At 39.0% G+C, this 20,148-nt stretch overlaps 1 protein-coding gene and 1 pseudogene across 2 annotated transcripts in view; one reads left to right on the plus strand and one right to left on the minus strand.

Annotated features, from left to right (window-relative positions):
- MDGA2 (MAM domain containing glycosylphosphatidylinositol anchor 2) overlaps nt 1-20,148 on the minus strand; it is a 904,469-nt gene that overhangs the window by 407,972 nt on the left and 476,349 nt on the right. The gene's annotated exons all lie outside the window — the stretch shown is intronic.
- LOC140529380 (cyanocobalamin reductase / alkylcobalamin dealkylase pseudogene) lies at nt 2,239-19,363 on the plus strand (annotated as a pseudogene).

Consider the following 20,148-nt stretch of genomic DNA (forward strand, 5'->3'; position numbering starts at 1 on the left):
GAATTGTTTACATTCCTACGTGGAATATGTGTAAATCTTGAAACTATTCTCAATATTAGAGTGATTTGAGAGAGACTATAAACATATAGACAGAAAGCATAGGATGTGTTGAAACTGAAGGGAGGACATCTTAAAAATAAAATTAAGGGGTGAGAAAAGAATATTTTGGGAGGAGAAATAGAATGGAGCTAATTATCTCACATAAAAGAGGCAAGAAAAAGCTTTTTGAATGGGGTGGAAGAGAGGAATGGGTAATGAAAAAAGTGAACCTGACTCTTTTGGATTTGGCTTAGGGAAGTAAAGACATGCATACTCAATTTGGTATGAAAATCTCTTACACAACAGGAAAGTAGGGAAAAGGGAATAAGTGGAGGATGGAGAGCGCGACAGAAGGGAGGGAAAATGAGAGAGGGGATAATTAGAAGTAAACACTTTTGAGGAGGGACAGGGTCAAAAGAGAGAATAGAATAAATGGGGGACAGGATAAGATGGAGGGAAATATAGTTTGTCTTTCACATCATAACTGTTATGGAAGTTTTTGCATGACTGCACATGTATTACCCATAACGAATTGCTTGCCTTCTTGGCTGGGGAGGGGAGGAGTCGGAAGGGAAGAAGGGAGAAAAGCTGGAATACAAAGTTTTAAAAACAAATGTTAAAAATTATTTTTACACGCAACTGGGAAACAAAACATATAGGAGGGGAGAAGCCAAGATGGTGGAGTAGAAAGATACACATATGCTGAGCCCTTACCCCACAGACCATAAAATACCTGTAAAGAAGAACTCTCAACAAATTCTAGAGGAGCAGAAGCCACAGAACAATGGAGTGGAGGCGATTTTTGTTCCAGAGAGACCTGAAAAACCAACAAGAAAGGTCTGTTGTGCACTGGAAGCAGAGCAGAGCCCAGCCCGGCCTTGGCCGCATGGCACCAAGAGAAGCACATGCAACCAGGCTTCAGGGACAGAATCTCAAGTGGCAGCGCAGGTCCCTCAACCCACAGGCTCCAAAGGTCAGTGAGAGGGTCTTTTCATCTGGCCAAGAGGGGAGCGGGGTGTCCTTATAACTAAGGCCCCCTCAAGAGACAGCAGGGGAGGCGGCGGCAGACGGGGGCTCCCAAAGCAGGGAGGAGCCCGCATTCATTGTTGAAGGTCGCTGCATAAATCCTCTGAGGGAACTAAGCCCCGTGTGGCTGTCTGTCCCTCACCTGAGCAGCTGAACTTAATCTCACACTGAATAGCAGCCCTGCCCCTGCCGAAAACCCCAAAGGCTTGGGAGCAGCATTTGAATCTCAGCCCCCAAGCACTGGCTGGACAGTACTGGAGGTGAGATGGCTGTGGAGAGGGAACTCAGAAGTCAAGTAACTGGCTGGGAAAATTCCCAAAAAAGGGGGAAAGAATAAGACCATAGAAGGTTACTTTCTTGGGGAACAAGTGTCTCCCTCCATTCTTTTGCTTGAGGAAGAACAAGGCATACTGTCAGAGGAAGGCAAGGCCTCTGCCCACCAAGGGAACTTAAAATGGGCTCAGGGAATAGAAGACCTTAAAAAACAAGTTAGCAGCTTACTAAAGGAGAACCAAAAAAATGCTGAGGAAAATAACAGTTTTAAAAACAGGTTAACTAAATTGGAAAAAGAGGTCCAAAAAGCCAATGAGGAGAAGAAGGTTTTAAAAAGCAGAATCAGCCAAATGGAGCAGAAGTTTCAAAAGTTCACTGAACAAGATAATTCCTTGAAAGAGAGATTTGAGTTCAGTGTATAGAAGCTTGAGGGGTTTGAAACAGTCCCTTATCAAGAGTTCCCCTCCTCCAAGGGAGAGTAGTTGACTAGAGAAGTTAAGTGATATATTGTTCTCAGGTGCATGTCCTTAAATTCGGGTTCGGAAGTTCCAGGAATCAGGGCCCCTGCTATACAGGATAACATTCTGATGAAGAGGCCCTGAGGCCTCCCTTTCTACTTATCCCTATCTGTTCTGTTTCATGCCTCAATCGCTACCCTTATGTTTTTTGGATTTTTTTTTGCTATTTAAGCACCCCAATCCCCTGGCTCAGTATGTCTAGAATTGTATTGGCTCAGTATGTCTAGAATAAACTCAGCTTGTTCAGAATGCTGTGTCCCGCCAGTCTTTTCATCCTTGCTCTGTGAGCTCCGTAACATCCCCGGACCTGCTGGACTGCTCTGGCAGCAGCATCTGGAGCTCAAGAGGGGCTCCGCCCGTTCTAGATAGGAGAGTCTGGTTCATGTCGCAAGACCAGAGGGGAAAGTACGCGCAGGACAAAGGTGAGGGGAAGGCCTGGAAGGGGCCTGTTCTTCATTGCGGTCACTTTTGCTCTGAGCTTGGAGCAATTAGTTTCACTTTAGCAATAGGCTAGAGCCCAGGCGTTTAAAAGAGACAGGTGAAGTAATCATGGGGTCATGAAGTAATTCATGTGATGAAAGGCATGAAGGACCAGGAGGAAGGGACTATAAGTCTTGAAAAGTGGGAAAGAGTAGGCAATCATATGAGTGAGTATTATAGAGAGGTCATATCAAATGCTTCTCCTGTTACAATATTTTCAGTTTGGAATGTACTTAAAATATGTTTACAGAAACCCAAACAAGTATCATTAGCCACAAAAACAATAAAGGTAGATGCAACCTATAGTACAAAAGAGAAGGAAGACCTGATGGAGTGTGTCACACAAAAATTTAAAATAGAGTCTCCTCCTCCCACTGCTCCTCCATTATACAAGTCTAGATCACAAGTTTGTGAAAAGCATCCAGGAGCCTAAAGATTGTAGAAAAAGGTCTTCAGTAAGCCACAGAAGGAGGAGTAGGAATACTTTTGGAAATAACGCTAACATTATTATTAATAGAAACCCCACACCCTTATAACCAAAGAGCGGCTATAAGAAAACATACCTCTCTGGATTGTAAATTCTTCCATTCATTCATTCATTCATTCATTCATTCATTCATTTATTCATTTATCTATCTATCTATTCCTTTATTTATTTATTTATTCATCCATTTATTTATTTATTTATTTATTCATTTGTTCATTTATTTATTTTTTGAAATTTATTTATTTCGCTTTTAAGATTCATTTTCACAAAATTTTGGGTTCCAAATTTCTCCCCATTTGTCCCCTCCCCCCACCTCAAAACACTGAGCATTCTGACTACCCCTATCATCAATCTGCCCTCTCTTCTATCATCCCTCCCTGCCCTTGTCCCCATCTTCTCTTTTGTCCTGTAGGGCCAGTTAATTTTCTACACCTCATTACCTGTATTTCTTATTTCCTAGTAGCAAGAACAGTACTTGACAGTTGTTCCTAATAATTTGACTTCCAACTTCTCTTCATCCCTCCCTTCCCACCTATTCCCTTTGGGAAGGCAAGCAATTCAATACAGGCCATATCTGTGTAATTTTGCAAATGACTTCCATGACAGTCATGTTGTGTAAGACTAACTATATTTCCCTCCGTCCGATCCTGTCCCCCATTGCTTCTATTCTCTCTTTTGACCCTGCCTCTCCCCAAGAGTGCTGACTTCAAATTGCTCCCTCCTCCCATTGCCCTCCCTTCCATCATCCCCCCACCCTGCTTATCCCCTTCTCCCCCACTTTCCTATATTGTAAGATAGGTTTTCATACCAAAATGAATGTGCATTTTATTCCTTTCCTTAGTCGAATGTGATGACAGTAAATTTCATGTTTTTCTCTCACCTCTCCTCTTTGTCCCTCAACTAAAAAGTCTTTTCCCTGCCTCTTTTATAAAAGATAATTTGCCCCATTCCATTTCTCCCTTTCTCTTCCCAATATATTTCTCTCTCACTGCTCAATTTCATTTTTTTAAGAAAAGATCCCATTCTATTCCATTCACTCTGTGCTCTCTCTCTCTCTCTCTCTCTCTCTCTCTCTCTCTCTCTCTCTCTCTCTCTCTCTCTCTCTGTCTCTCTCTCTCTGTGTGTGTGTGTGTGTGTGTGTGTGTGTGTGTGTATGTAATCCCATCAACTACCCAGATACTGAAAAGTTTCAAGAGTTACAAATATTGTCTTTCCATGTAGGAATGTAAACAGTTCAACTTTTATAAGTCCCTTATGACTTCTCTTTGCTGTTTGCCTTTTCATGCTTCTCTTCATTCTTGTGTTTGAAAGTCTAATTTTCTTTTCTGCTCTGGTCTTTTCATCAAGAATGCTTGAAAGTCCTCTGTTTCATTGCAGACCATTTTCCCCCTGAATTACTATACTCAGTTTTGCTGGGTAGGTGATTCTTGGTTTTAGTCCTAGTTCCTTTGACTTCTGGATATCCTATTCCACGCCCTTCTATCCCTTAATGTAGAAGCTGCTAGATCTTGTGTTACCCTGATTGTATTTCCACAGTGCTTGAATTGTTTCTTTCCAGCTGTTTGCAATATTTTCTCCTTGACCAGGGAACTCTGGAATTTGGCCACAATGTTCCTAGGAGTTTCTCTTTTTGGATCTCTTTCAGGTGGTGATCAGTGGATTCCTTGAATACTTATTTTGCCCTCTGGTTCTAGAGTATCAGGGTAGTTTACCTTGATAATTTCATGAAAGATGATGTCTAGACTCTTTTCTTGATCATGGCTTTCAGATAGTCCCATAATTTTTAAATTGTCTCTCCTGGATCTATTTTCCAGGTCAATTGTTTTTCCAATGAGATATTTCACATTATCTTCTATTTTTTCATTGTTTTGGTTTTGTTTTGTCATTTCTTGGTTTCTCCTAAAGTCATTAGCCTCCATCTGTTCCATTCTAATTCTGAAAGAACTATTTTCTTCAGTGAGATTTTGAACCCCCTTTTCCACTTGGCTAATTTTGCTTTTGAAAGCATTCTTCTCCTCATTGGCTTTTTGAACTTCTTTTGCCAATTGAGTTAGCGTATTTTTCAAGGTGTTATTTTCTTCAGCATTTTTTGGGGTCTCCTTTATCAAGGTGTTGATCTGCTTTTCATGCTTTTCTTGCATTTCTCTCATTTCTCTTCCCAGTTTTTCCTCCCCTTCTCTAACTTAATTTTCAAAATCCTTGTTGAGCTCTTCCATGGCCTGAGCCCATTGAATATGTATTTTGGATGTTTGGGATACAGAAACCTTGACTTCCATGTCTTCCCCTGATGGTAAGTATTGTTCTTCCTCTTCTGAAAGGATGAGAGGAGATATCTATTCACCAAGAAAGTAGCCTTCTCTGGTCTTATTTTTTTTCCCTTTTCTGGGCATTTTCCCAGCCAGTGACTTGAATTCTGAGTTTCCTTTCCACACCCAAATCAATACCAGATACACCCAGCTAGTGCTTGCGGTCTGAGATTCAAATGTTGCTTCCCAGCCTCGGGGCTATTCAGTGTGAGATTAATTTAGGGGCAGGGCCACCACACAGGGCTCAGTTCTCTCAGGGGGCTTATGTAGAGACCTTCATCAATGGATCCCTGCTCCTACCTGCTTTGGGAGCCCTTGTCTGCTTCTGCCTCTGCTGCTGCCTTCCAAAGAGGCCTGACTTATGGAGACACCCCACTCCCCTCTCGGCAAGCTGAAAAGACCCTCTCACTGACCTTTGGCGCCTGTGGGTGGAGAGACCTGGGCAGCCGCTGGAGATTCTGTCCCTGAAGCCTGATTGGATCTGCTCCTCTTGGTGTCACGCAGCTAAGGCAAGGCTGGGCTCTGCTCTGGGTCCAGTGCATAAGTGACCTTTCAGGTCAGTTTTTCAGGTCTCTCTGGAACAGAAATCTCCTCCACTCCGTTGTTCTGCAGCTTCTGCTGCTCCAGAATTTGTTGGGAGTTCTTCTTTACAAGTATTTTATGGGCTGTGGGTTCAGAGCTAGCATATGTGTACCTTTCTACTCCGCCATCTTAGCTTCTCCCCCTGGATTTTAAATTCTTAAAGAAATTAATCAATTGTGGATCAGATAGTCTTTACATTCACTCCTTTCTAGACAGCATTTCTCAGACAGCCCTATGCCCCACGATTGGTGCAATATAGCTAACCTACTCTTGAAGGACGAGACTACTTAGTTGAATGTCTGAATTGTATGAAAGATGTTTGGAACACAGTGATAGAAAGTAAGCCAAAGTTATAACTTGTGCAGAGAATTTCTGACAATTTTTTCTCAATTTTTGGATTATTATTTTTTTTATTGTCTGTGTATGTGTTCTGTCTTTACATGTTCTGTGTGGGTGTGTTTGTTACTTATTATGGCCAGCTCCATTGTAGCTGGAATTTGGAACGTTATCTCTTTCCCTCCCCCTCATCGCTTCTCTCTGATGGCTGCAGAGTCAGGGAGGAGAATGGGAGAGAGAAAGAGAGAAACTAACCTTATATTATTTAGTTTATATGATTGCTAAATGCAGTCTTAGGTAAGAAATACAAGGAAATAATGTACGTGCAGTTTTAGAAGGGATTTGATCAAAGCCCACTAGCAGAACAACATGGGTATGAAGTTTAAGGAAAGCATAAAAGTTTTGGAAATTTTTGAAAAGTTGTTGGTAAAATTCTCTCTCTCTTTCTATCTTCTAACCCTGGTCAGGTTGTGAATGTGGAGAGAAAGAAAAGAAGAAATCAGGGAAATTTTTACCCTCATATCAGAAAGGCAGATTGAATAGCATTTTAATTATCTCATGCCTCACCTAAAAGAGAAAAGTTTTTGTATGTGGGATACAACCAAAAGGTAGTTATTCTGGTCATATTTTAAGTGAAACATGTTACTCCTAATTGGGTGTTTAAGATAGGTCAGAATTTGTTGTATTATTTGACACTAAAGCAAATTGAGAAAATGCATAAATCTGAAAATGAAAAAAGGCACCTCAGAGATAGAGCTTTGAACTCCCAAGTGGAAAGGAGGGTACTAGGTACCACTGGACTTTATTCCAGAGTCTCCCTCACTTCCACTTGCAGTTTCACAAATTTTTCTTTCAAAAACATTTTAAGGAGTGGACACAGACATGAAATTTTCTTGAGTAAAAGTTAGAACCATTAAGATTTTTATTTTACTCTGTAATCCAGAAATGCTGTTAGAGAAAGCAATTTGTAATCTGAATTTTGTTGAAAGTAAAAGATGTTGGAAAAATTGTGTAAAGCCAGTTATGTTTTTTAAAATTTTATCCTTCCTACTAACCTTATCTTATAGTGATTTGTAATTGCCATTTATAAAACCAGGTATTTGCACCTTTGCCTGTTAAAGAAGTTACAGCTAAAATAATTTGAATATCATTTATAAAAGTTGTAAGATTGTTAACCAAATTTTTGAAGTTGTTGTTTTAATGGTCAACCTAAAATTGTTCATTGATTACTGTGTGTGGAAAGAAATGAATGCAGTAAAAATTTTATTTAGACTGGTTCTGCTCATTCACTACAGTCCTCCTGTATGCTTAGGGGTTGGCAGGCATGGGATCCGTGCCAATTCCTTTCATTTTGTAAAACTGCCAAGGCCTCTTTCATGTAGACAAGGTCATCAGTCCTAAAAAATAAATTTGTTTGGCTTGTATAATTCATAAAGGATGAATGTGACTTGCTCAAAAGTTGTAATAGATAGAAAAGATTTTTAACAATTGGCTTCTATATCATGACAAGTTTTAAATTTGAGAAGGAAGGATCTTAAATGGAATCTCTTATGTATGTGAGTCTTGTTAATCTTCATTGCTTATTGCAACTCCATGGGAATACAAATAACTGTATTTGGCTTTAAGTTGTGATTAATGAAATTTGCTGTTTAAGGTAAAAGCATTTGGGACCATAAATATTTTTAAGTTTGAATTTGGGTATAGTTGTGTGCATTAAATCAGTATCTGAGAGACTATGCAACGAGTTACTCAGAGGGACTGTGATCCTGCATCCTGTACTGTTATCAGGTGAAATTTATATCTGGAGAGGAAACACCAAAGGGACAATTCTAGTCTTAATCTAGGATGGGATCCTCCTGGTCAGTTTCCCCATTGTGTCCTTTGAAAACGGAATATTTCACACTCGACTATTCCAGTCTGACTATAATACAGATACTGCATGATTGGAAAATTTCACTGCTATCTGAATTCAAACAGAGTCAAAGATGTTTTATCCTATCATATTTGCTATATCACATGTCTTTATTTTTTCCTTCTGTAGCAAACTTCTATGATCAATTACAAATAGTCAGTATAACATGTGAGTCCTTTGTGTAATCTTACTGGAAAACTTAATACTATTTTTATCTGAAATTGGAGCATATTCAGAAAGTTATGCAAACAACTCAAGACTCACCTTATGATGTCCCCATTGTTTAAAAGGATTTTAAGAATAGTAATGTTTTTTTCTGTAATCAGTCTCTTACTGTTACCAATGTGAGATTATATTATGCACTTTTACTAAAGCATTTTGTGATGTCTAGGAATTCTGTAATACCTAAGAATTTGGTTTGTTATACTACTTTGGGAATTCATATTACTTAGGACATTTTTATACCAACTAAGTTTTAATAAATTTTAATTTTAAAAGGTTTATTTTTGTTTCAAAGTGAAAAGGCAACTATCATTTTAAAAGGTTTCACCTAATCTTCTTTATAGAAGTTTAGTAACTCTCTTAACATCATGATAAAATGTTCAAAAAAAAGAACAAGAAATATTTTTAGAAGAAATGTTTTTCAAGATAGGGATAAAGCCTACTAAAATTTTCATTTTCAAGATAATGTATTGCTACTTAATATGTAATGTTAAAATTGTGTGAACTTGTTAACAACTTAATTTCTAAAGTTTTTTCTTCCAGAGTGAATGTAATCAGAAAAAGATAAACAAGACAAAAAAACAAAGATGATCATCTATTCGGTTGTGAAATTCAACTTAGAAATCTCTTTTGTTTAAGACAATACAGCTATGCTAGTGAACAGTAATAACTTATACACTATCTTGTCTATGGTAGAAATACAAAGGAATATGAAGCAGTCTGAATCATCAGTTTTAGGGATTTGGAAAGCTAAATACAAGCTTGATCAAAAAATATAGAAAGCAGAAAAGGAGATTGGGGACAAATGGGAATCATCCAAACCCTTCCTATCCCTAGATAGTTGCTAAGTATGTCAAGAGAGTGTGAGGAAGTCTGACAGTATTCTCACACCTACCTCACTTCTAGTTATTTTATTCTTACTCCTTTTTTGTCCTTGTTTGTTTAATCTCTGTGCCAGATTTGTGTCTTCTAGGTTTCTTTGTCCAAGACCATCACCTATCACCCTTTGAATCATCAAGCTCCTCATACTGGTTAAAGACCCAACCCCTCCAGTGTTGGGACCCTGTGAGGCAGGGTCAGCTCTACATACAGTCTCGGCAGGAAGCAGTTTCAGAAGCCGAGACCTTCATCCCTTATCCCAAAATATGTTGGGTCGCATCTGTTTAAAGGGGGACAGGGTGGGGTGCTTGAGTGCATGTACTTGGGCTCCAGTTCTAACATGATATTTCTCTTTACAAATCATTCATATTTCAAGAATACCATATAACCCTATGGATCAGGCAATAGTATAAAGGAAGAATAAAACTCTCAACCTGTTCCTTCAAAAACAAAAAGGGGGAATGCTTGGTAGGTCCCCTAGGAAGCAATTGGCACAGGCCATATATACTATTAACAATTTAATCTTTGTTTATGAAAACCTTACTCCTTCACAAACATTCTTTTCATTTTTTGGGCGTAATGATATCAGAAATATTAGTAAAAAGTAGATTGCTCCCCACCAATTGATGGAAGGTGGAAGGTGTTGTGGAAGGATATCAATGAGGTGTGGAGAGGACCTGATAGGGTAGTAACTAGAAGGAGAGGATTTCTTTCTGTCTCCACAGATGGCGAAGTGGTGTGGGTCCCAGAAAGAGATAGGAGACCTGTCCAAGAGGATACAGAAGCTGAACCTGCACAAAGAGACCCACCTGGAGCACAGAAGAAGAGAAAAGGCTAACGGAGATACCAGACTCTCATTGGGCTCCTCTTTTTACTGAATTCCCTTAACTTGGTTAAGGCTGACAAAAATGGGACTGTGACAGCACGAGGGGACAACACTTTTAATGTCACTTGCTTGAATTGCTCTGTGAATGCTTGCATAAAGGAAAAAGTAGGAAGCCAAAAGGTGTTTGTTATTAGACGGAGTCCATTCGCTCTCCTTCTGGCCAAGGAGACTCAATGGTATCAAGCTCCAGGAGGTCAGACTATTGATTTGCTTCTCAGAAAATTGCTTTCTTATAAAAAAAAGTGTATTTCCTGTATTATTTTTGGAATTACTGCTTTACTAACCATTATTGCTAGTAGTGTAGCTTTCACAGAAGGTATTATGAGTGTACAAACAGAAATTAAACAAGCCAAATATTTAGATCAATTGTCCAGAAATATTACAAGGGCATTTCAAGACCAAGAAAAAATTAATAAGGATTTCTACCAAGCCATTGATGAATTGAGACGGGATGTAATAGAAATTAATGAACAAGTTGAGAGACTCACCTTATATAGTAGATTAAAATGTAATTATAGGTTTACCCATTTTTGTTTGTTAAATGTGAGTTATAATGATACCCGTTATAATTTTAGCAAAATTGCAAATCACTTAAGAGGATTATGGAATGTTAATAATATAATTGTGGATATGGATAATTTGGAGCAAATTGTTCAGATACTGACGATGCCAGAAGTCGTAGCGACTTGGATCCACCCGAGGCTGCACAACAGATTGCAAGCGTGATAAATAGAGCACAGGGATTTTTTAGTGGTCTTGAACAAGACCTCGGGCTGTTGGTCATAGGTCTTGTAGGAATATTTTGTATTTGTATCTATGCTCCTACCCTGCTGTTCTTGTTCCTCAATACTATACATAACCTGGCATTCAACATTCGGATGAACAGGAAAGAGTCATTGTAAAACAAAAAGGGGGAGATATAGAGAACTTTGAGGGGTTTGAAAGAGCCCCTTATCAAAAGTTCCCCTCCTCCAAGGGAGAGTAGCTGACTTGAGAAGTTAAGTGATATAGTGTTCTCAGGTGCACTTCCTTGAATTTGGGTGGGGAAGTTCCAGGAATCAGGGCCCCTGCTACACAGGATAACATTCTGATGAAGAGGCCCTGAGGCCTCCCTTTCTACTTATCACTATCTGTTCTGTTTCAGGCCTCAATCACTACCCTTATGTTTTTTGGTTTTTTTTTGACTATTTAAGCACCGCGATCCCCTGTTGTATTGGCTCAGTATGTCTAGAATAAACTCAGCTTGTTCAGACTGCTGTGTCCTGCCCGTCTTTTCATCCTCGCTCTGTGAGCCCTTTAACCGCCCTGGACCGGCTGGACTGTGCTGGCCCCAGCAGTTCAGGAAAATGAATGACTATGAGTTAAACTAAGAAGTTAGCTGACATAACCAAAAATTTGAAAAAATAAAAGATAAGGTGCAACAACTCATTGGAAAAACAACTGACCTCGAAAATAGATTCAGGAGAAACAATTTAAAAATTATTGGACTGCCTAAAAGCCATGATGAAAAAGAGCCTAGACTTTATCTTTCATGAAATTATCAAGGAAAACTTCCCTGATGTTACAGAATCAGAAGGGAAAATCGATATTGAAAGAATTCATCGATCACCTCCTGAAAGAAACCCGAACAGAGAAACTCCTAGGAATATTGTGGCCAAATTTCAGAGTTCCCAGATCAAGGAGAAAATACTGAAAGCAGCTAGAAAGAAACCACTTGAGTACTGTGGAAATACAATCAGGATAACACAGGATCTGGCAGTTTCAACATTAGGGGATAGAAGGGCTTGGAGTGAGATATTTCAGAAGTCAAAGAAAATGGGATTGAAGCCAAGAATCACCTACCCAGCAAATCTGAATATAATACTTCAAGGGAAAAAAAAGGTCATTCAGTGGTACAGTCGAATTTCAAGATTTTATATTGAGGAAAAGACCAAATCTGTATTTAAAAATTTGACTTCCCAAGACAAGAATCAAGAGAAGCATGAAAAGGTAAACAGAAAAGAAAAATCATAAGACTCTCTAAAGCTGAACTGTTTACACTACATGGAAAGAAAATATTTTTAACTCTTGAATCTTTTCTCAGTATTTAGGTAGTTGGAGAGATTGTACATACACAGACATACACATACACATAGATAGATAGAGAATACAGGGTGTATTATATCAGAAGAGATGATATCCACACACACACACACAAATAAAATAAAATAAAAATTAAGAGGTAAAGGAGGAAAATTCCTGGAAGAGAAAGGGAGTAATGGAATGTGGCAGGCTATCATTCATAAAAGAGATAAGAATAATCTTATTCAATGGAGGAGATAAGGGAGAAGGGGAGAGGGGGAAAAATAAAGCTACTCTCCCCACACGTGGCTGAAGAAGGGAATACCGTGCTCACTAAATTTCATATGAAAATTTATATACATCACAAGAAAGTAGGAGAGGAGGTGACAAGTGTAGCCAGGGGAATGTTAGAAGGGAGGGCAAATGGGAGAAAGGAGTCAACAGAAATAAACGCATTTGGGAAGGGACAAGGTCAACTGTAGGGGGGAAAAATAAGGAGAGATAGGGTAGGTCAGAGGGCAATATAATTAGTATTACACAACATGATTACTATGGAAGTCTTTTGCAAAACAACACATATTTAATCTGTATTGATTTGCTTGCCTTCTCAGTAGGGCTGGGGAGGGAGAGAAGTTGGAATTCAAAGTATTAGAAACGCATGTTGAGAATTTTTATTGCATATAGTCAGAAAATAAGAACCACAAGGATAGGGGTATGGAAATTTATCTTGCCCTGCAAGAAAAGAGAGAAAATGGGGATAGGAGAGGGGTGAGATGTGATGGAGGGCAGGGCACATTGAGGGAAGGAGTAATCAGTATGCAAGGTAGTAGGAAGCGGGGGAGGGGCGTGATGGAGAGAAAAATTGGAAATGTTACAAAGTGAGGTAAAAGCAATTAGTATCAAAATAATAGACTGAATTAATTACTGAGAATAAATCAATGACATTTTTAGTTTGGAGAAAAGAATTTCAGTCTAAATTTCCTAGAGGAAGGTAACCTCGGGTAAAATTTGGCATTGATGGAAAAGTCAAGGTTTTAATGGTAAATTTGATTTTATGATTGCCGTTTAATCAGGAATTAGAACATGTATAGAAAGACATGGAAGCCACTTAAGACCTGCCTCAGAAGATGTTCCTTAGCCAAAGTGAAACTATAATCATATTTGAAACCTGGTTATTGGAACTTGCCATTTTTAGATGCTTTGGGACTATTAAATGACTGTTCTTCTGAGTCTAACTCCAGATATGGGTAGCAAGAAAGGCGATCTGAGCCTCCAATACATGATGCCAGTAAGCTGATGAGATGCTGGTATGAACTGCATAAGGTGATCTCAAGGGAAGGGTGGGAGAGCGGCTGTTCAGCATGGGCTGAGGTGGGACTGTCCTGACTCAATTTCCCCACTGACATCTGGCAGACTTTAAAACTGATTGAACACAGGTGGATAATCTAACCCTACCTGAAACTGACATGAAGTGGGAGTAATACTGTACCCCTCTAATGTCCTTACTTTTGGTGGTAATTTCCTATAGTCAAAAGGTGTGTAAGCTTAATACCAGATGTATTCAATTATTGATTATGGGTACAGGAACATCCGAGGTTGTCTAAAATTAAGCTATTAGGCATAGGACTTTAGACCAATAACAATAAGTTGGAGTCCTTTAATTCTTAGTAATACTGTGGAGACAATTCGGGCAAGAGCTTGGGAAGTTAGCAACAAAAATATTATTTGTGTCTTAGTTGGTTAATGTTTAAAAAAAATTTCTTTTGTGGTCCATATTGTAAATGTTTTAAAAATAAGTATCACCTGTCCAAAAGTTGTAATTGCTTTATCTATTATAAACTGTGTTAAAAATAAATCATAAAACAAAAAAAATTAAATAAAATAAAACATGCAGGCAATGGGGTATAGAAATCTGTCTTGCCCTACAAGAAAATAGAGATGAAGGGGATGATAGAACGGAGGGGTGTGACAGAAGGGAGGGCAGATTGGGGGAAGAGTTAATCTGATGTCTTGGGGAGGGTAGAGGGGAAAGATGGGGAGAAAATTTAAAACTCAAAATCCTGGGGAGGTAAATGTTGAAAACTAAAAATTAATTATTTTTTTAAAAAGTACATTCAACTATTAATAAATAAGGAGTTTGAATTTTTTCGAGGACAAAGTAGACAGTGGAGTGGTTCTTTTTAACAAATTTCTGCAACTCATTTTTATCATAGAAATATATAGAATACAATTTAGAAGACTCAGCTGAAAATCTTGATAAAGAAATGGGTCTCTGAAGGAAAAAAAATGACAGATTCGCTGATTTTGCTTTTTTTAGTAAAATAATTTTGGTTCACTCTTTTTCATAGTATAAGCCATGTTCATTTTGCTTTGGTTTTATCTCTAAGTTTTGATTCATTTTCCTTTCATTTTTTGTCATATGATCATGGATTTTATGCAGGTGTTTTACTTCAGCCTTTTGCTCTTTCAGCCTTTCTTCTCTACCCCTAGTGATTTATCTCTGGTTTTTCTCCTTGTTTATTGTTCTCCCTACTTTTGTTTGCTAAACAGATTTCCCAAGAGTGAGTTTCCTCACCTTTCTCCTTTTGGGATATGTAAGTCAGCCTAGGACCCAGTCACAGTAAATTTTAGGGAAGAGAGGACTGGCGAAACCTGGGACTGCAGTCTCCTTACCCTCAGATGCTATTTACCCTCTAGTTTGCTCAACACTTTACATGCCTTTAAGATTCCATACAACTGCATTCCCCTTGTCCTCTGACTATCCTCATCTATCTGCTTTCCCTTTCCTTTGTGTGATCAGGCGGGAATCACTGCCTGGAATATCCTATGGAAGGAAAAAGAGGTTCTGGTTATTACTTTCATGTAGGAAATGAGCAAGGAGTCCCACAGCCAGACCCAGAAGTGCAAGCTTAAGTGGTTGCTTGTACAAGTTGAACGCATTATGGGGAGGGAGCTTGGCAGTAGGGAAGGGGAGAGGTTCCTTAATGATATTTCGAGGTATTTAAGTTCTCCAATGTTAATTCAGGAGATTGTTATGTTGTACAGTATTTCTTTCATCTCATCTTCTGATTTTAGCTTTAAATACTGTGTATATAGAATTTTAAATAATAGTAATTTGGAAAGAACTACTCTGCTGTCTCAGAAGCTAAAAAAATAATAATGTGAACTCACATGAAAATATGAAACGACAGCAAGAAACGCCAAAACGGTTCAACAGAGGATTGATAATGAAGGATGCTAACCACATTCTGACAGAGAGGTGATGAGCTAAAGATGTAGAGTAAGACATACTTTGTGGACAGGGATAATGTGGGAAATGGGTGGGGTTGATTATTCATGATGGTTAAATGGTGTTTTATTTTCTTCTTATTTTTTAAATGGGGTAGGTGAAAGTGAAAATAAATGCTTGATTGAAAAAAGGAGGTGCCAAAGCTAACTTAAGAAAACAATTTATTAAAATTTGTAATTGGGCAAATAGAAATTAATGACTCCATGGGGCATAAGAATCAGTCAAACAAAATCTAAAACATGTAAAAAGAGAAGAAAATACAAAATATCTCATTGGAAAAATAACTGACCTGGAAAATACATCCAAGACAGAAAAATAGAGTTATAGGTCTACCACAAAACCATGAAGAAAGAAAAACCACCTAGATAGTATCTTCCAAGACATCATTCAGGAAAACTGCTGTGAAATCTTAGATCCAGAGAGCAAAATAGTCGTTGAAAAGTTCTACCAATCACTTCCTGAAGCAGAAAACACCAAGGAATTTTGTTGCCAAATTCCAGATTTCTGAGGTCAAGGAGAAAATGTGGTAAGCAGTTAGAAAGAAACAATTCAAATGTCAAAGAACCACAGTCATAATCACATAAGACCTTGCAGCTTCTACATTAAAAGATCAGAGGGATTAGAATACTACATTCTGTAAGGCAAAGGAGCTTGGGCTACAAAAAAAGAATCAACTATCCAGGAAAATTGAGCATGATCTTTCATGCAAGGAGATAGACATTCAATGAAATAAGGAATTTCCAGACCTTCCTGATGACAAGACCAGAGTTCAATAGAAAATTTGATCTTCAAATATAAGATTCAAGAAAGGCACAATAAAATAAACTGGAAAAAAGAAAAAGAACTTGTTATTCAATATGGGCAAAATGTTTACACCCCTATATAAGAGGGTGACACTTGCTAAGCTTGAGAATTGTACATTTATTAAGACATTTAAAAGGGATATACAAAAAAATTAAAAATGAAAGGGATACACATAAATAGAGGATGTGTATTATAATTAGCTGATGTGATGATAAAAGATCTAATTAAGGAATGTGAATGGAATAGAACGAAGGAGAAGGCAGAAAATGATAAATTACTTTACAAGAAGAGACAAAAAAATTATAGTAAAAGGAAAGAAGTGAGGATGATGAGCATTGTTTAAGCTTTAATCTCATCAGATTTGGTTCAAGGAGGGATTAATATTCTCAGAGAACTACATAAATCTAATTTGCACCGCAGGCAGAAAGTAGGGAAGGGGAAAGAAAAAGGAGGGGGGCTGATAGAAGGGAGGGAAGACTGAGGAAGACTGCAGTCAAAAGTAAAAGTCATGAATCAGAGAAAGGAGAAGCGAGAAATAAAAGCATGAACAGGAGTGGGGAATAGAATGGAGAGAGACACAAAGAGTAATTATAACTGAATGTGAATAGGATGAACTGATGTAAAAGAGACGCAGATAGCAGAACGGTTTAAAAATCATAATCCTATAATCTGTTGTTTGTAAGAAATATATCTGAAACAGTGGGATACACAGATGATAAAGGAAAAAGACTAGAGCTGAGTATATTATGCTTTAGCTGAAATTTAAAAAAAAAGCAGGGATAACAATCCTAACCTCAGACAAAGCAAAAGCAAAAATAAATCTAATCGAAAGACGTAAGGAAGGAAACTATATCCTGCTAAAAGACACCATACACAACGAAGGAATATCATTACTAAATATATATGCTCCAGGTGATATAGCATCCAGATTCTTAGAGGAGAAGTTAAGGGATTTACAGGAAGAAATAGACAGCAAAACTATATTAATGGGGGATCCTTAATCTCCCCCTCTCTGAACTTGATAAATGCAATCTCAAAATAAACAGGAAAGAAGTTAAGGAGGTGAATAGAATTCTGGAAAAGATAGATATATCTTTGGAGAAAGGTGAATTGGGTTAGAAAGGAATATACCTTTTACTCAGTGGCATGTGGAACACACACAAAAATTGACCATGTACCAGGACATAAAAACCTCACAATTCAGTGCAGAAAGGCAGAAGTGGTCAATGCATCCAAAGATCATTATGCAATAAAAATTACGTGTGTGTAAATGTGTATGTGTATATGTGTATATGTATATATATATATATATATACATATATATGCATGCATAAAATTATGTGTGCATGTATATGCATGTATTAATGAGTGTATATATGTGCATATATATATACATATATATGGAGAAATCAAAAATTAATTGGAAATTAAATCATCTAATCCTAAAGAGTGAGTGAGTCATTTGAAAAAAACATATTTTAGATCTCGTGTGCTATCAAATTTCTCCTTCCAAGCCTTTTTTACACAGTTTGCATTTCTTTTCCAGTCTTTTTTCTTTAGCACTCTTTTTTTCAACTACAAAATAATTTTAACTACTATTCAAATCTGCTTCCTTTATTTCTTCCAGGAATTCTAGTTGACCAAATGACTAATGCATGCTTTTGATGCTTTGGTTGTAGGTGTCTTGGAATCATTTTATTTTTCTCAGTTAATTTTCTTTAGCCTCCCTGTTACCACTGTTGGTCTTTGTGGTGAGAGTCTTTTTTTGTCTGCTCATTTTTCCAGCCTTGTTTCTCTATGTGGGAGTTTATGTTGGGGTCAGGTGCTATGCACTTCTGGAGGGAATGTTTGGGCCATGTTGGGTCCTGTTTCATATTCTGTTGGGTTCTATAATGCTTTTTCTGGGTATTTAGCGATGTATTGTTCAAAATCTCAGAATACTAGGCTGGAAACCAGCATGTTCTCAGTGCAACAAATCTGCTTAATACAAGGTGAAGAATGATCACTGTCCCCCTAATTTGAGCTTCACAAGCTCTTGACCCTAGTTTGGTTCTGAGCAATACAACTGTAGGATTGCCCTTGGTTGGAGCTCCAGGATGTGACTCTAAGCTTGGAACATTCTACAAGTTCAGAAAAAACTACAGCATGCCCCTGTCTGAGCTTCCTGTGTTGGTTGTTGAGGTGTGGGCTTCAGACCAGAACCAGGGTTGAATCTGAGGTCTGACTTTAAGGTCAGATGCAAGCTACTGCTTTGCTTCTGTTCCTGCTCAGTGCCCAGAATATAACTTCAGGACAGTGACTGTCTTGCCCTGCCATCCCTGGGCACAGGACCACTCCTTACCAATCTGTACTATATCTGTGACCTGGCTGTAGGTTTTAGCCACAAAGTTGTCTTTTGGCTTCTGTTCCTATTCCTCACGCAGTGTCAGTCTGGGCCCCGTTAGACTGTGCCCAGGGTCAGGACACATTCAGGTTAATCCTGGTGCTGGTGGGCTCTGCATAGTCCCCTACTAGGAAGCCCCTGCCTTTAGTCTCCACAGTCATCTGTCTCATGTGAATGTACCCACCTGGTCTGGATAAACGACGCCCTGTAAAGGTTCCTTGGATCCTGACATCAATGTTTGGTTTAATATTTAATCAATGGTTGTGTCCACTTACAGCCTCTGAGTGACCCATGAGTAATCTACCACCTCACCAAACTTCATTAGAGACTTCCAGAGTAGGAGGAACATATCATCATTGACTATGACATGCACCTGAACCTGCATCACAACATCTTGGCACAGACAGCTACCCACATGGCAGGGACTGCCTACTACTACCAGAAGCAAGATATGAAGTCTGACCCCTGGGGAGACAAGAAGATTGCCAGTATGTGCATCCACCTACGATACCAGAGGCTGCTTTGCCATTCTGGGGTAGTGCTGGTCCCAGGGGTGGAGGTGTCCAACTTGACCCCTTGCCCCCTCTCAACTGTGTGCACCCAGAAAGAAGGCATTGCTTTGCTGGAGAGCTTCAGCTTCCACTGGAGAGACTGGGCTTTCAGGGACCAGTTGTCCCTGTGGAGTGCTACTTGGGAGAGCAGAAGGCCTACTTCTCAATGCCCCCTGACCAGCATTTAACACCTGCTTGAGCTCAAGGAGATGTCCCCAGGCCCCATCCAGTCCTTGGGGGCTGGGCCCAGAGAGAAACTGGACCCCAGTTGGGGAAGGGGTCAAGATGGCCCTAGAAGGGTCATTGCTACTGTACCAGAAGGGACCTAGTCCCTTTCCATCTCCAGACCTAGTTGCTAGCCCCCTTTTTTTATGACAGAGGCCTAGTCATGATATGGAGGACAAGGACCAAAAAAGGGACAGACACGACTTGATTTTAATTCATAGGAAATTATTTTGATAGCTACTGGGATAGGGCAGGGAGCTCCTGAGACTTGAAACCACTTTACTACTCATCCTCAGTTTCCTCATGTAGAAATTGGTGACCAGGAACCTACCCTTCCTTTCCCTCCAAGAGGTACTGAAGTGCTATAGAAGTGGGGACTATGGTTGGAGACGACTCTAATATTATTCCTCCCATTCTGCCTTCTATCTGGTATTTTAGGAAAGGGTATAGGTGGTCAGTGGGCACTGTTGCCCTAAAACAAGATCGTGGTTGTCCTGCAGCTGCTACAAATACTAGAGGGGCCTCTGACAAACTCCTCAGTATCAACTGAGTCACCAGTTCTCCTGGTTTCAATGCCAATCACTCGGTGACCTTTATCTGCCACCCTCAGTTACTGAATGTTTTGTATGGGCATGTCAGGTATTAATGCCATTACCACCACTCACTCTGGCTAATTCTCTTTAGGGGTAGGTTTGTTCTCCTAGACACCTTATCCATGGGGCATTTCCCCGAGTGAGTCAGAATTTTACTTTTCTTATGGGCTCAGCTAATTCCCTGCTCTATGTGTACTTACTAATTGACCAGGATCTTTCCAGGAGGGAACAACCATGCTCTAGCTAGCCCTTCTCCCTACACAGAGGCCTCTTTGTGCTGGCTGTGACCTTGACTT

This window comes from Notamacropus eugenii, chromosome 1, assembly GCF_028372415.1.
Source record: "Notamacropus eugenii isolate mMacEug1 chromosome 1, mMacEug1.pri_v2, whole genome shotgun sequence".
In the NCBI taxonomy this organism is placed as follows: domain Eukaryota; kingdom Metazoa; phylum Chordata; class Mammalia; order Diprotodontia; family Macropodidae; genus Notamacropus; species Notamacropus eugenii.